The following is a 13,331-nucleotide window of genomic DNA, read 5'->3' as shown; positions in this document are numbered from 1 at the left end:
TTACTGAACCCCAGTGCTACTGTTGATATCGTTGATATTCTTTAGTGAGTCTAAATGGCGGTCGAGATCCCCGCACATAGTCGTGCACCACTACGGCGTCATTTGACAACGTATGGGATGCCAGATGATGGGATGGCTGTTATTTTTGTGGTGAGCGCTGATGCGTCATACCCGTATGAGTTGTTTTACTCTTGGGTGACTTTTCCGGCGGTGGATGACGATGATACGTTTCATTCCTTTACTCCCACGCAGCTACCTGCGGTCTATACCCCGTATAGGACACAAGAAATTCCTATCTCTGCCTGGCAGCATACCATTTGGTTTAATGGCGCCCTTCCCCATGCGGTTGCACCGGCAAGAATGGGCCCGTTATCTATTGCAGGGGCCACATGGCCGGTGCTGGCCGGATTTACGCCTCATCCCTGCTATCTCACGGTGGCGGTGGCTGAGTTGTGGGTACTACAAACGGCCCTGATTACAGTTCATAGGGCTTTGGTGCAGTACGTGTCACGCAACATGCAGGTGGGGGCACCTGCTGTTGCGGGACAACCAACGGACCACCACGCAGTGGTTATTAGTCCTGGTATGGTTAAATCGGTAATGGGCAAGCGCCCCCAAAGTAAGGATGATTTTCCTTATTGGCTTGCTGAGAAATTTGACCAACTGGAGGTGGTTTTTCCGCATACCACTCCTGTGGAGAAACACAGGATACTCACCATTAGTTTGCCAAAAGACTTAGTCCCAGATATGGCTGATTGCACAAACTGGGGCAAGGTCTTTGCCGCGACCTACTAGAAGTGCTTCGGCACTCCGTCTATGTCTGTACTACCCTCCGTCATCAAACGTGTTCAAGAGATTCACGGTGCGGAGGCTGCTGTTGAATTAGGAATGAGGCTTGTCGGGGTGTTCGATGTGGTGGCTTCCATGGTAATGGGCAACCTCAAAGGCGATGTCATGCAGTTCCAAGTAGAATAAGCTGGACAGCGTGGATGAACTCGACAAGCCCAAGGAGTTCGCTAAAATAATTGCTCAAGCCTATAGGTGAGTGGGCCATAGTGCGTTGGGTGTTAAACCAGCCGTAGTAATTCCTGATATAGTACAGCAAACTAAGGTGAGCTCGTCAACTAAAGACGAACGCCCAATTTTTCCTAAACAAAGTTGGCGAACGAAGAAACAGGGGAAGCAGCAACAGAAACAGGGGTCTCGGCCTGCCTCGCCCGTGCAGTCGTCCAGCGAACGCACATATGATCTGCGCGATCGATCTCGTATTAAGTCACCTGATAGATTTCAGGTTTCTGAACAACGCTCTCCTCGTTCTTCACAGGAAACATCAGCTTCATAATCATTTGGCGGAGACCGTGGGAAAGGAAGGGGTGCCCAAAGTCGTGAGCAACCCTGTCAGACTGACAGCAAAGGCAAGCAGGACGATTCTGCACGTCAACGACTCCCGTTTCAGAAGAAGAAAGTTGCTGCGCTAACAGCGAGGTATGCCACAGATGGTGCGGACGCAGCTTCAGAACCTGACATGGGCACTAACGCTGCTCGACAGCGCGGCGGAAGTTACAGTAGTGCGACAAGCACTGCGTCCATATCTGGTGGCGACAGCAACTGATACGTTCATAACTGTAGAAACTGCTGACACTAGAGTGGCTTCCCCTGACAGACTATATAACATAGTCCTTTTAATTGAAGGTGACATACAACGCACGATTAAAGGGATTTTTTGGGATCATCTGACCACTTCATATGATATTCTATTGACAGAGGCAGATTGGCCCCCGGCTTTCGTTTTAGATGCTCCTAGAGGGGAGGAGGTAATCCTCCCGTCCTTTGCGCACACAGTGCCAAAGGACCAAGCTAAAAAGTTCGCAGAGGAGTGGGCTCTGGTGCTTGCACCTGCGCTGTATCGTAATCAGGTAGGCTGGGATAAATTGTTCCCCAGCCATGAAATTCCGTTGCGGTCCACGCCCCAGCCACAACCCCAATATCCCATGCATCGCGTAGCAAGACCTCACATCGCGGCTATCCTTGAACAATTGGAATATCAAGGTGTAATTGAAACATGTGTGTCACCCGATGAATAATCCTTTATTCACTGTGACGAAGCCTGATGGGTCGTACCGCCTACTTTTGGATTACCGGCATTTAAACTCTCATTGGTGGACATGCGCAGTACAGAATACCCACAGTTCGGCTCTCTTCGATAGTCTCGTGAGAAAACGGTTTAAAACCACACTTGAAATCTCCAATGGCTTTTACAGCCATAACCTGTCCTCTCTTAGTAGTGAGTGGATGGCATTTAGCTCGGGTGGCAAACAGAAACATTTCAAAAGATTACCGATGGGCTATAAAAACAGCCCTGGTGTCGTCGCCGCTCGCGTGGTCTCTCTGTTGGAGAGCATAGACCCTGATGCGTACTCGTATGTGGATGATATTTATCTCACTGATGACGAGTTGGGACCACATCTCCGTCGCGTTGATCGCATTATTGTTTTGTTTGCAGACGTCAGATACAAATTCAACTTTGCGAAGTCTCACATTGCGGAATATACAGTGTTGTTCTTGGGATACGAACTCAACAATGAAGGTCGAGGATTGGCTCCGCACTTCCTAGAGAAATGCGCATGCCTACGTGCTCCTACGACTCTGAAGAAATTACAATCTCTGCTGGGCTTTCTGAATTTCGGTCGAAAGTACATTCCTGATTATGCCCAGCGTATCTAGCCGTTTATGCCTTGGTACAACCTACTTTTTCCAAATCATGTTGGCTGCCAGAGCATTCAGCTATATTACAATCATTGCAAGCTGATCTTCTTGCTTCAAAATACTTACTGACGCGTGATAACCACACTAACCTGGTGATAAGAATTGTGCCAGGCGCAGTAGGTTTCACATACTTAACGTTCAATGAGGGCGACACCGTCCCCATTGCCTACAAATCTTGGAAAGAATCAGGATTCCCGACAATAAAGGGGGTCTCAAAATACGTAAAAAATGAGAAGTTATTTGGATTTTTGCTCTTAATACTTTTAGGATTGGCCTGAATAGTGAAATACCCTGGGAGAATGCCATAACCTGAGTGGGGATCGCATCTTATAATAGGATGTTGGATATACTGAATCTAATTCAAGTTGGTTAGGCCACTACGTTTTTAATCAATTTAAACATTTATGGAAATTCCAGTCAAATCTGATATGTTGATACCTTCAAAGCATCGTCTGACATTTGATATTGTTTTTGAATCTAACTTCCGTTTAGTTGTGTTGATTTTACAACTCAGACAAAGTTTTGGTTACTATCTTCATAGTTCTCAACTTATCATATATCACTCATTGTTACATAATATATATCAGGCCAGTAGGTTTTTGAAATAATACAGGTTATAATAGTAATTGATATCTATAATACCAAACAGTTTTATATGTCTTTGAAATTTTGTCAGACAGAACAATAAAGTTTCCATGGTTTTCAATATAGTCTGTTTTCTTTGACCATCTTCACTCCAGTCTGTCTTCTCTGATCACCACCAACTCGGTCACATGACACTTTTTAGAATCACATGATTATCATGTGACTAGTCATAGAGCATATAATGTTTAGAATGGCACCAACACATTTGATACTCTTTTCCGAAGGCGTCACCGGCAGCCATCCTTAGCCTGGTCCTACTTGAAGCCTCCTTTTATCAGGTACTTACTAGTTTGTAGCTATAGGGACTTTGATTTACTCTGAAGCTGTAGTTTTACACGCTCATAGATATATATTGTTATATTCCTGCTTAGATAAGTCTTTTACTGTGTATGCTTATTGAGCTACATATTTGGAACACTATCACATATCCAGTGCTTGTTCCAGTTTCTTCGTTGAATTTCTTCTATTGCAAGGTAATTAGGGGGTTCATTGTTACTACGATTTATAATGTATCTTTTTTTCTTTTATAAGGTCTCGGTTTTGACAATAGATTGTGTATTGTTTTTTCAGAGGCTTTCCAGAATATCATTCTACTGATTTTAACATTTAGTAGGACAAGGCCGCTTTTCCAATATACCTATACGGAGCTTGTTTGGCAACCAGATATTGACCTTTAAAATTCTCTTTCGATCAAAAGATAATAGAAACCTACAGTTATTTAATGTTAAGGATATCTCTATCTCTTTGTAATCTAATTACTATTAAAAATAGTCATTTTTTAATTCTTCTCTTTCGTAGACATCAGACCTTTTCGTGAAACCGTTGATTTTAAAATTAATAAGACATGGTTGCACATCCGGTGCATTGCATTTTAATCAGGTAATCCCTTTCATCATTGTGGTTTATCTGTTATTAATGAACATGCATAATATCAGTGAATTAACACGAATTGTGATAGAGTAATGCTAGATACTTTGATTTTCATAACCAATCTCAGTTTTCCGGTCCGCTAATATCAGTCCGAATTTTGGAGCATGATGATTGCTCACACTGTTACTGAATAGAGTACAGTCCTTATTTCTTTGTGATCTTATTGAATTATTAACATTGATTTATTAGTTTTAATTTCATATCTTATGAGCATAAATCTCGTTACATTTCTTTCCCAAAATGAAATCATATAGATAGCTTATACAAACAGCAGCTACCATGTGCATTAATGATGATTAGACCCTATCATACAGGTCTATAATAATGGTGATACATACATTATTTTCTGCCATTTCTTAGAATTAAAGACATCCACCAACTATGGAGTTGCAGGTTTTAATCACTAGGAACTCATCACATTGAAACAGGATCTGTGAGTGATTGGCTACTCATTTTATATCTTATTGTTTCTGGATTATATAATGTTACAGGCCTTTACTATTTAATAGACCTCTTTCATTAAACTTCATTTTTGAGTACTCAGATATAGCACCGTAAATAAATATAAAATCATAATGTGTGATACATAGGAAGACTGTCAGATTATGTATATAGATTGTTGCTATTGATACATATTGTGCTTTTTATGATATGTTTAAAAAAAAAGATATGTATTGTTTTAATAGATGTTTTTCATGAGAATACATAACAAGATATGGACAACCACTGATGAAATCCGAGTATGTTTTTTCTTTTTTAGATCATTTTGTGGCTTTCCTGAAGAAGGCGTTGTATACGCGGAAATGCGCGACGAGTTAATAAAGATATTGCCACTTTTTAACCTTTAATTTATACATATTGATTAAATGTAATGTGTTAAATATTGTGTTTCATTTTTTAAATGTTTTGTATAAATATCATCTGTTTAAATAATATGAGAAGAAATTATTAAAATAGTAACAACTTTGAACATATTTTTTCCATCTTCCTTGGTCTTCTTATTGTCATAGATATTGTGTAATTTGTTTACTTTGTTGATATTGCCTAGGAGTTTTTGTCATTTCTATACAAGTCCCTGTCCTAGGAATTGAACTATCCATTGTCCAGGGGGTCCTTGTTTTTTCTCATGAGTTTGTCAGGGCTGACAGGAATCCTCAGCACACAGAAATGTTCTAAATGGCTGCACTGCCTTGGGGTAGAGAGTGAGGGGCCCTCTGACTGCTTGGAATGGCTCAAAGAGTGGTTTGGAAAAGGCAACGCTCTCATACACAAGAGTGCAGGCTTAACAATGCATGAGGCAGTATGCACTCGCCATCACATGCAGAGGCAGATTTGTTTCCCTCTCATTCTTTCATTCTTTTATGCATTTAGTGAAACCAAATGATAGTCATGGGGCAGTGGATTTGCTCTTTTCCACTCATTCACACCCAGGTCACTTTGCTGGACTTTTTATTGTTCTATATGCATTTGATTAACACCACCGTTGATATCACACCACCACTCTCACTTCTTCCAAGATTTACCACAGTGACAAATTGGCCACCAATCTCGGTGACTACCACTTCATCCATAGAAAGTGGTCTACTCCATGCCCTCCCACCCCTCTTAACCTATGCTGTGCAATTTTTATACAGAGAGCTTCACTTGTTATACAGATACCACAGTACATTGAAACACATTGCTTGGCAGCAGGCAAGTCTCCCCCTGCACACAGACTGCTCACATCCTCATTGACGCACACGTCCTTCAACCAACTTTATTCACCTGACTCCTTGTCAGTTATTCAGCCAGTACCTGGGAGACTACCCTGTAAGACTTTCCGTAGTATGCCTATATGCAGCACTTTAGGAGACTTAAAAAAGTCTCTCATAGTGAACGTAGAATAGTGTCTCTTAATTTTAATGGTCTAACCCATTACATAAAACTGAAGAAAGATTGTCCTTCCTACATCCACAACACCCAGCTATAGCACTCATTCAAGAAGTGCACCTCCTCCACCCAGAAAGTGAGAAACTCAGACGAGACTGGGTAGGCAGGAAGCATAATGCATGCAAGACCTCCTGGCAGGGGGATAAAATGTAATCATCCAGATTTTATGTAAAGGAGGGGTGACAATTTTGGTTCTGAAGGGACTGCTTTAAGAGTTCACAAAACATGGGTAGACCCATCAAGTCATTACATACTTCTCTAAGCAAGGATTCAGGTTTTAACACTGGTCCTTGCCTCTATTTAAACCCTACTGGGTAATAAGTCATACTTCCTCCGAACATTAGACTCTATTTTTATTGCACTGCCTAGGACAAAAGTTTTTTTATGGTGATTGGACGAAGTTTTCAACCCCGATCTCTATGTACGTTCCAGATGAAAGTATTGGTATCTCCTTACTGACTAACCACTCAATGACAGACCCTTAGCGATTAACTGATCTTTCCTGACATCATTACACTGTCACCTCATACACACATTGCACACATACTAGTATTGACTATTACCTCACCACATCCGTTCTTCTGTCATATCTTGAAGAAGTGGGAATTATTCTGAACTGTACTTCTGATCATGATGCATTATGGCTCCAAGTTAAGGTAGGTATACTGATACTCCCTTTGAGGAAATGGTGCTTCAGCCAGGTAAAAAACACCAGAAGCTAAGCACAGTGTACAAGGTTTAAGTGCGACATACTTGGGAGGATTGCATCTCTGTGTCTTCCTCGCAAAATATTTGGAAATCTGGGAAGGCAACCTTAAGTGGGGGAATTGGTGAAAGATCCAGCCCTCCTTAAAAGGTAGGCACAAGCAGCTCATCAAGCATTAGAAAGCCACAAGTTCCATCTCAACGCATGTTATAAAAAAAAATTTTTTCAAGACATGCTTAGTGAGATCCTTCAGAAAAAATCTGAACTTAAAAAATGAGGCACACCTGATGGCTTATCAGTTGTGGCAACAGGAACCCTCTGAAATAATCAAAGCATTTAAGTATGAGAAACTAACACTCCGCACCAACATTTTACAAGCCTCTTGCTCCTTTTATGAAAAATTGCATACAACAGAATGTTCCAGATCTGCAAGTAAGGAAGAGGAGGTCCTTCTCAATCTGCCCATACACAAGCTATCCCTCGCGATTAAATCCCAACTAACAGAAGATATAATTGAATAGGAGATAGGCCAGTGAGGACAGCAGTCCTACTCAAACCTAACAAAGGTCCTTTGACTGTTTGAGCTGGAAGCCAATTCTATTAATCAGCACATACTCAAAGATCCTAGCAAAGATCTTGTCTAACTGGGTAAAGGGACTCTTGCCATTAATGATACACCCAATCAAGTGAGATTTATCCCTCATTGGTCACCAGCCTCGTATCTACGAACACTAATCCATGTACTTTGGCAAGTACAGGATGAGATTGAAGAAAAATAGTAATTTCCCTTAATGCCAAAAAGGTCCTTGATCAAGTAGAGTGGGGTTACCTCTTTTGATTATTTTACTCTATTGGAATAGGTCACTGGTTTCTGAACACCGTGAAATAGCTCTATGCTGGTTCTACAGCAGTGGCATCCTGTAATAGATAGACAACCCAACCCTTTCAAGTCAGCTGGGTATTGAGGCAAGGATGCCAATTCCCACAAATGTTCTTAATTTTCACAATGGAACCATTGGTGTAGGCCATCAGGAGACATTCTGAGATCCAAGGGATCAACAATCCCGCAATGGAGATAAAGGCATCACTTAATGGCAATGACATCTTCCTAAATCTGCCTAAACTGTCTGCATATGTAACGCAACTTGTGACCTTCATTTTAAAATGTTCTGACTTCTCTGGCTACTGCATCAACTGGGGAAGTGTGAGGCCATGCATTCTACTTACAAATCTACCATGTCCACACTAGTGCCTCATCCTTTCAAATGGAAAATAACTAATCTAAAATATCTTCCTGAATCCAAGTCTTTCTAACATTTTAGTGGATAACCTGAGTCCTCTCCATGCTTCACTGAGACATGGAGGCATGGTCTGCTCTTAATGGGCTGGTTGTCAAAATAAATGTGGCTTCCAAAGTCGACTATGTGTTCTTAATGATACCCATATTGATGTCTAAGGTAATGCTCACATATATTTTCCAAATGGTCATTCACTAAGAGGGAAAAAAATAAATTGAAAATAGACAAGTTGTATTCTAATATAAAATGTGGAAAGCTCAGGATGCCATACCCAGAATTCCGTTAGCTAGCATTTCATTTTTCATCGCTCCGCTTCTTCATGCATCCTACTCAGGAAAGTCTGAGGTGGGTCTCAATTGAAGAAAAACTATTGGGTATAATAGTGGTCACATAATCCTTATAATCAACACAAAAATGTCAATGGTCATCTGACCTTATGGGCCACATACATCACATGGCAAAAGGCACTTTATTCGTTGCAAAGAGACAAGAGATTGCATGTAGGAGCCCCATTGTGTGTTAACAGCAAAATCAAGATTGGTAGTTGGGAAACCACCTGCATGGATTTTATTCAGAAAAGGGTGACTAAGTTTGATTAATTATTGACTGAAGGGAGGTTGATGACTTTTGATGAAGCCCATGTGTACGCTTCTGCTATGTCAACCTTGGAGATATTGTCAGTTAAGGCACTTTTGCATTGCGACCATTGGCCCAGGCCCAATCTCCCTGTCCAAGTCTCCACTGTGATCTTATCTAGAGACCTAGGGAACTTATATAGTTATTATTTTGTGACAATATAAACGTTCAATTGATTCAGCCTTCTTGTCTCCAATATGAATTCAGCTTAAAGATTGTTGGTCTACCAGACTACACCTACAATATACCAATGAGAACGGGGCAGAGCATTTATTATATCACAATAAATATCTATGAGAAACTAGAATTAAATTGAGCTATTTTGAAATCCTACACAGGTGACACTGGTCCCCAAACAGACTGCAGCAGTAACGAATCTCAGGTTACCCCAAATGCTGGAAATGTCACCAATCCAGTAGTTATACTGTTTACATGATGTTGAAACAGAAGAAGCTGCAATCTTATTGGTTTAAAGTCTAGTAAGAATTGTGAGCTGCAGCGGGGATCACAGGGAATCTAGTAGACTCCCCACTAATTGTTTATGACACATCCAAGTACCCCGATTTCACACCATACTGTAAACATTGGTTTGCTACAACCTTAGCAGTCACTCGGTTATGTCTTATATGTTTCTTGAACTTGGATGACCACCTTCCCATCTTTAGTAAAGTCTGCAGCAGCTTTCGTCAGATGCATGGGTGATTAGATGATACAAGAGGGGTTACAACAGGCTGACTACCGAGCTAACACCACCACCATTGGAACACTGATGTTAAGAGACTTTTCTTATCCTTTTTATCTTCAATGGCAGCAATAAATCATGGACTAAATGGTGGCAGCCATACTGGAAGGAAAAATGCTCAAAGTATCTGACTATTAGACTTAAAATCTTCCTCCAGTAAATACACCATTAGTGCCCAGACCATCACTTACTCCTACAGGCACCATCCTCATCCATTCCACTTCTAATCCCTAATCAATAAAGTATTCTGAAATGTTCAACTAACATATACGTGTGTAGGCCTGGAACTGAGGAATAGCGGGATGTAACTCTCCTTGAGCCAACATGATTGCCTGATCCCTGACAGCATTGACAGCTAGTGAACCAGGGCAGGAATGGCTTTACAAATTAGAATAGTTCATAAACTTTATCTGAAATGTTCAATACTGAAACAAACAATAAATTACAAAAAGGTAGTCAATGCAAATACTCATTACATAAGGGTACATATCATAAATATAGTGTATTCACAAATAAATTGGAGAGACCGGCAAGAGAAAAGAAAACACAAGAGCTGGCAGAAGGTCCAAGCTTCATCACATATAGTTGGAAAATGAGTGCCCAAGCAAGGCACACTGAAACTGGAATGGGCCAGAGGTCCTTGAAGAAAAGAGAATGATTCATATACTAATGGGCTGGAAAATAGGTGGATCTTATGGGGTCTTGAGGAAAGAGAATGATTAAGTCCAGCAAAAAACACCAAAGAAATTAAGTGAAAAGTAGAGGGAATTCAATAATTGCAAGAGAAAAGTATTCTAACTTGTTGATCAGAAAGTATCACAAAAGCATGCTAAAATATCTTTCAATACAAGTGACAGTTAAGGTATAAAAACAACCATATTGCAAAAAGGTTATAATCTCAATGAAGTAGAACGTAGTTATAGAGAGGAAAAAGCCGGTCAGGACTGCTGGTGGCTTCAATGCAATCTGTGATTCACACGTAGCGAAGAGGAAGTCTATGGCTCTAACTAGAAGTTAAGTAGCGGAAAAGTTTATGCTTTAATTTTGCTTTATCAGATTACAAGTCGTTCTTTATGTAAACAAATTACATGTAGAAATAACGATTGACAAATTCCCTTGAGATGCCTTCAATGTGGAAATTCACAATTTATATTTTAATATTCGAGAAATTTGCATAGGTTGGGTAAAATCGCATGTAGAAAATGAAAAACGTTTATTATGAGAAAAGTGGTAATCATTTACATCTGAGAAATTAGCACCAAATTTTCCTCCATTCCACAGTGGGTGCAAATCAGGTTCCAAGAGACAAAAAGTGTAATGCATAATTGCTGCAAACAAAAGTGAAGTATATTATAATTAGACCTGGGCAAAATTTGAATTACACTGGTATAAATGGTGTCATTTTGGAAATTTCTTGCAACAAAATTTGTGAACAATAACTAGGATTACACCATTATGCCACATTGCCAAATTTGAGGCAGACATTTTTACCATGAGTTGTATAGTTAGGGTAATTTTAGAGCACAAGGGGCCTTTCAGGTAGATAGTTTACCCCGGCAGACTGTTCATGCAGATTTGTTAGTGCCAAACTACAAATATGGCAGTGTCTTGAATAAGAGTGATGAGACATCAACTCCAAATTAAAATTTTGAGTTGGACATTTACCCAAATGGACCATTTAGGTAATTGTTTGAGTTTAAATGGATTTCACATCATTATTTGGCAACTTCACACAGCTCTGATTGCAACAGCACAAAGAAAAATTAGAAAAACATGCAATTTGGCCAAGTTTCAAAAAGTTATACATAATTAGACACAACCACACATCAAGGAACAAATAGACACAGGGTCTATATATCAGATCACACTCATAGGTACACTTTTCACCTGCAACCTTATCATGGAGGAGGTACGTATATCACAGTACTTTGCCATTGATGAGAACCAATTCCTCATTCAGCAGGTCCTGATCCAGGGAGCACAGTGCCAATAGAGCAGGTCTATTCCAAATGGTAGGAGAGGACCTTCAATATATTGAACATTTAAAGACCCTGTAGACATGAGTCAAATTTAAGACATAGATGCTGGACATAGTGACTCTCAACCACTTCCTTGTTATCAATGGCGAGGGATTGCAACCAAACGTTGCCATCAGGACAGGCATACTGCCCTCACGAAACTGCAGACAGTCTTTTATTTCTTTGGAACAGATACAGAGCCCAGTAGGATATTTACTTTTTGGGTGGTCCTTAAGTAGGTGATGTTGCCAAAACACATAGGTGCCGATTCGGATCCTGGAGAAACCGGGTACGAACCGTCGGTCGGAGCGTTTTCTCCGTCTGACTCGTACCCGGGAAATAAACATTACAAACATGGAAGTACGATTCCCACGGAAACACCATTTCCGTACGAATCGTAAAAAACATCGACCGACGAAAATATACATACGAATGTGATCCGGGAATGCTGCGACGTGACGTCGGAACACATTCAGGCTGCGGTTCACGAACCAGGAAGTACGATCCGCACTGACGTCACCCCGCACGGATTATATTTTTCGGCTGCCAAAAACTGCCGGGAAATCAGGACGACGCGCACAAGGAGCACCTGTAAGCGATAGACAGCCATGGACCCGAACCTACGTGTCATCCCAGCCCTCATAGCAGTCCACCTGCTCTACAGGCACCGACGCAGACGCCGCAGAAGTTCAGAATAACACCCAGGGGCAAATGGATGGGGTAGGGGCAGGACACATAACCCCCACACAAGTCACAAATCACACATGCCCTGGACATACCTGACCTGCAGGACCTGGTCACCTCGAGGGGGTGGGGGCGTGTCCAGCAACGCAAGCGTCCGCCACAACGGAAGTGGATGTTGACGCGAACCGGCAACACAACAATACCGGTACGTACCGTCCCCAGGCCTTAAGAGCGTGGGTACGGGCTGTACCACGCCCACCACTACATCACCCCAACAATGGCGGTACGGCCCCTACCCACGTAATAAAGGCCTGGGGACGGGCCGTACCAGCATTGTTGGGGTGATGTAGGGGGTACACGTGGTACGACCCGTACCCACGCTCTGAAGGGCTGGGGACGGTGCGTACCCCTACGGCACCCCATTGGGGGTCTGCACCGTACCCAGGCCCTCAGAGCGTTGGTACGGGTTGTACCACACGTACCCCCACATAACCCCAACAATGCTGGTACAACCCGTACCCAGGCCATCAGAACGTGGGTACGGGCCGTACCGCCATTGTCGGGGTGACGTAGTGGTGGGCGTGGTACGGCCCGTACCCACGCTCTTAAGGCCTGGGGACGGTACGTACCCAGGCCTGCAAACCGTGGGTACGGGAATGTACGGAGCGTACCCCTACATGTGTATGAATGGAGCGTACCCCCACCCCACCAGAGTATGTACAGACCATACCCCCACCCCACCAGTGTATGTACGGACCGTACCCCCACCCGTGTATGCATGCAGCATACCAACTCCCCACCCGTGTATGTACGGACCGTACCCACACCCGTGTATGAATGGAGCGTACCCCCAACCGTGTATGAATGGAGCATACCCCCACCCCACCCGTGTATGTACGGACCGTAACCCCACCCGTGTATGAATGGAGCGTACCCACACACCACCAGTGTATGTACGGAGCGTACCCTCACCCGTG

The sequence above is a fragment of the Triturus cristatus genome, chromosome 5_2 (genome assembly GCF_964204655.1).
Source record: "Triturus cristatus chromosome 5_2, aTriCri1.1, whole genome shotgun sequence".
NCBI classification, from domain to species: Eukaryota; Metazoa; Chordata; class Amphibia; order Caudata; family Salamandridae; genus Triturus; species Triturus cristatus.
Note: the sequence above shows the minus strand (reverse complement) of the source record.